General features: G+C 31.4%; 1 long non-coding RNA gene across 1 annotated transcript; it reads right to left on the bottom strand.

Annotated features, from left to right (window-relative positions):
• Window positions 1-3897: 3897 nt before the first annotated feature.
• LOC107855663 lies at window positions 3898-4712 on the bottom strand. The gene is made up of 2 exons (XR_001670334.2): window positions 4459-4712; window positions 3898-4223 (listed from the first exon to the last, which is right to left on the bottom strand). It is a non-coding gene; the product is annotated as an uncharacterized LOC107855663 (long non-coding RNA).
• Between the last annotated feature and the right edge of the window lie 245 nt (window positions 4713-4957).

Raw genomic sequence — 4957 nt, 5'->3', positions numbered from 1 at the left:
TATTCGAGATTTCAAACAAAGAGGGGCAAAATGTAGACACGTGATTTTGAACCTCACCGAGTTTTAACCTATTTTTCAGCATTAAAAATATATATTTTGTCCAATATTTATTTTAGCTCTCATTTCATTTTTAGTAGGTTTCATTAAAAAAAATGTAGAAAAGAGTTCAAAGTATGAAGTTACATTTTAGGATATGTTTATTTATTATTTTTTTTAAAATAGTAAGAAATTTTTTAAAAAATTAATATTTTATTTTTTAATTTAGATTTTAATAAATAAGCTAATAATTTTAGTATTCTTTAAATTATATTTATTTTTGGGCTAGTTATAGACTTTTTTTTATATTTTCTTAAGTATTAAAATTAATTAGTAATAGGTTTTCATTATTATTTATTTTGTTCTGTAAAAAATAAAATAAATAAAATAAAAAATATAAAAATAAAAGAAATTTTATCCTAACAAAACTACCCAACTCCCTCGCCCCATCTGCATCCTCTACTTTCCTCAACCTCTCCCCTTTATTCTTCAAAATTCAACTCACTCTAACTCCCTCACATACACATGCATACACATGTACTATATAACACACACACACAGATATAAATAAAGGGGGGAGAATTTGAAAAATAGAGAGAGGGTTAAAAATGAGACAACAAAACTAGAAAAAAAATAGTTGAGAAACAAAAAAAACAAAAGAGAGAATGGACGCTGAAAAAAAAGAAGAAAACAAGGAAAACGGTGAGGAAAAATAAAGTGAAATAAAAGAAGAAGAAAAGAACATACATAAAGAAAAAAAAGGACAGAAAGCAAAGAACAGTAAGGAAAAACACAAAAAACAAGAACGGAAAAGAGTGATAAGTTGAGTTCGAGGTTTTTGTTTGAGTTTTTAGCGTCGACGCTAGAGTTTCTTTTTTGGTTTAGTTCATCATATAGGTTTTTATCCGATCCTACATTATTCATTGTAAAATTTTATTACGAATCAAAGCATGAATGAAGTTGTTTAAATAATTTCATGCATTATTTAGTATGTGTGGTTGATTGATTGTGTGATTTTTTTCCTTTATTGTTACTATGAATTGTACAATTATGTTACCAAATGCTTATATATTTATACGTAGATATGGAGTTCAATGTATTCTTATTGGGTTTACATTGTTAAATTTCTTCTTTGACACTTTTCGATTATTCTGCTTTGCTAGCTAATTACATTAAAGCTTGGGATTTTTTATTTTTTTACACTATATATTAAGCCTATTTATAGATAATGTCCAGTAGGTTTGTTGGGCATGTTAAACTATACTACGTTCTTACATTATCAATGATGTACATGTAACTTAAGTTTACAAATTATTCACATTTTGATGTATATAATGTAAATTAAAAAAAAATGATGATGTGATGTACTCACTGATAAAGCATAATTTGTAGAGAAAAGCCTACAAAATTTATGATAGAAAACTTTTGGCACGAATTGGGTATATGTGAAAGTTGGTTTTGACTTTTAAGCAAAAGGAGTAGTTGGGACAGTAATTTAAATGGTGAGGGATACAAATTTATTCAAGACCCATTACGAAAGCATATGATAGAGTTGACTGGCTTTTCCTTACTAAAGTAATAAGGAAGATAGGATTTGGGGAATTTATGATTGATATGGTGTTCAGACTAGTTAAAAACAATTGGTATTCTATACTGATAAATGGACAGGTCAAGAAATTCTTCAAATCCTCATGAGGTTTGAAACAAGGAGATCCTTTATCTCCTACACTGTTTATTCTTGCAACAGAAGTGATGTCAAGAGCTTTAAAGTCTATGATTGCTATTAAAGAGTTTAAACTCTTTGGAATGCCTAGAGGAAGCCCTACAGTAAATCACTTTGCTTTTGCTGATAACATGATAATTTTATGTAAAGATGATTTACAAACAATACAACAAGTAACCAATACACTTGAGAAATATGAAAAAGTGTCAGCTCAGAATGCCAATAAAAAGAAAAGCTCTCTATATTTACATAGAGGGGTGTCACAAGGAGTGGTGCTATTGGCTAAAGTGGTTAGTGGAATTATGAAAAAGGAATTCCTATTCACTTATTTGGGTTGCCCTATTTTTCATATGAGAAAGAAAAAAAGATTACAATCAATCACTGATGAGCAGAATTAGTGAAAAATTGCAAGGTTGGAAAGGAAAGCTTTCATCTTATTGGGGAAGAGCTATATTAATAAAACATGTCCTACAGAGTACACCAATTCATTGTTTATCTGTCATGAACCCTCCTTTAAATGTACTCAATACTATTGATTTGTCATGAACCCTCCTTTAAATGTAATCAATACAATTCATACAAATATAGGGGGTAAGAGTAGGCATTGGGTTAAATGGAGTAATTTGTGTCTACCTGAGGAAGAAGGAGGATTAGGATTTAGGAGCATCAAAGATGTGTCAATGACCTTATTCTGTAAGTTATGGCAAAACTTTAGAACTAAGGAATCTATTTGGAGCAGATACATACCGAATAAGTATTATTGAAATAAACACCCAAGTGAGAAAGAGTGGAAAACTGATGTTGGTTCTCAGTTATGAAAAAAGATGCTACAGGCAAGGAATTTGGTGGAGCACCAAATTTATTGGAAAGTAAGGACAGAAAATTCAAATATGTGATTTGATAATTAGACAAAAGATGGAGATTTTTACACCTTGTTGTAGAATTCAAGGGAATGGGACAATCAATATCAACAGGTAAAAGATTTGATTTGTAATGAAGTATAGAATCCACAGTTGATGTATTAGCTATTTCCACAAGAAATTACAAAATATATCCTGGAATCCATCAGAATCCCAGCTGATAGAAAAGGAAAAGACAATCCAATATGGATGTTTGAGTCAAATGGTAGATTCACTATCATGTTACCCTGGAATTATATTAGACAAAGGGAGGAGAAAAATATTGTTTATAAAAATATTTGGTTGAAAGGTTTACCTTTTAATATGGCATTCTTAATGTGGAGGTATTGGAGAGGGAAAGTGCCTGTTGATGATAACTTAAGAGGATGGGGATTAGAAGGACCTACTAGATACTGGTGTTGTTATCAGCTTGATCAAGAAACCATTTCACATGTGTTTCTAAAATCAGGCACTGCGAATAGGACATGGTCCTATTTTTCTACTTGTGCAGGTATAAATATGCAAGGAGCTAGTCTAAGAGAACTCATTAATTATTAGTGGAATGGTGGGAAATAGGGTGCAACTATTGGGTATTATCAGGCAATTCCTAGCATGATCTTATGGGAGCTATGGAGAAGAAGAAACAATGTAAAACATGAAGGAAAATATTTGTCTACTCATAAAGTAATATACAATATCAATAGAAATATTGGTATGTTTTTTAAAGTGAGAAATCCTAAACAAGTTTTCCCTTTTATCTGGCTAGAGATTTATCAGCAATTACAGCAAAAGAGTACTATATTCAAGATGACAAAGGTTGAATGGCAATTTCCAGAAGAAGGCTGGTTGAAGTATAATATAATGGAGCTTCTAAGGGTAATCCAGAGGTCAATTCTTATGCTTTCTGTCTGAGAGATGAAAAGAGAGATCTAAGTTATGTACAAGGAGCTCAGATTGTAGATACTACTAATATGGAGGCTGAAGCATATGCTATACTTCAAGCAGAAATCCATTGTAATCTATCTAATTTGGATAAGCTAATCTTGCAAACAGATTCTCTTATTATGCTGAAAATTTTACCTAAAGAATAAGAGTGTCCATGGAATGTGGTAGATTATGTTGAACAAATCACACAACTACTACATGATAAGAAAGTAAAGTTTCAGCATATTTTAAGGGAGGAAAATCAGTTGGCGGATCATTTAGAAAACATAGCAATTGATAATAATGGATTCAGTATAATAATATTTCAGCAATTACATGTCAAAGGTAAGAAAATCCTTAACAGTGATAAGTTACAGTGTACATACATACGATTGTCACTGAAAAAAAATAAAGAGGCTGAAGGCTATAGTTATAGCTAATAGAGTTAAATTAGATTAAAAATACCTATGTACAATCTATAGTCAAGAGCTATCTAGCCTATACAGATTCATCCATCAAAAGTGCACTTCATGTAATGAGGAAGGGTTGAGTGAATTTAACCTAACCAATACACCTGAGAAGCAGACCACATCTCCAAAAATGGTGGGTCTGAGCAGCCTTTATCTCACTACCTTCCACATCTGTCAACAAGTTTGTAATAAGATGATTTTACAACAAACAACAGTCAAAAGAAAGGATCTAGGATTTACTTGGATAAGCAATCTAACTCAGGGACCTAAAACCCTCATTTCAGCACCAAAAAGGAGGAGCCATTCCATTTACATAAGAACACAGTTGATAAGGAGCATAAACATACGAAGGAAGGTTAAAGAGTTAAAGAAGAAGCTAAACAAATTGAGGTAAATAAATACTTACTTTAGGGAGCTGTTTATAGCAGGAATCTTCCAGATTTTAGGCAAGGAGTTAATGATCCAGTGGAACAACACCATAAATTGAGGATTGAAGGTCATTGAAACCATGGTTACTCACCTGGAAGGAAGCTCAAATGGTGGAGAAGACAATAAAATGCAATTTGAAAACCCTAAAGACATTTATATAGGTCTGCATATTGAAGTATTGGGTCAGGTTTTATTCTAGTTTGATAGTATTAGGCTCAATGTATTGACTGAATTTCGATGGGTTGGTCCATCTTGTAATAATTTGATTGGCTATAAATAAAATCCCTATTAATTTAAAAAATGAAAAAAAATTAAGACCCATCACATGATAAAAGAAAAGAGGGGAAAAATTAATTGTAAGGGAGTGAATTCATAAAGGAATGAGTTAGGTTCTTAGCCTCAAAGTAATTAATATTTAACATATAAGATAAAGTTAACGATGAAGTTGGAAATCCCTGCTACCGACCATTCGTTCT

Source organism: Capsicum annuum, chromosome 1, assembly GCF_002878395.1.
Source record: "Capsicum annuum cultivar UCD-10X-F1 chromosome 1, UCD10Xv1.1, whole genome shotgun sequence".
NCBI classification, from domain to species: Eukaryota; Viridiplantae; Streptophyta; class Magnoliopsida; order Solanales; family Solanaceae; genus Capsicum; species Capsicum annuum.
Note: the sequence above shows the minus strand (reverse complement) of the source record. Positions and strands in the feature narration are given on the sequence as shown.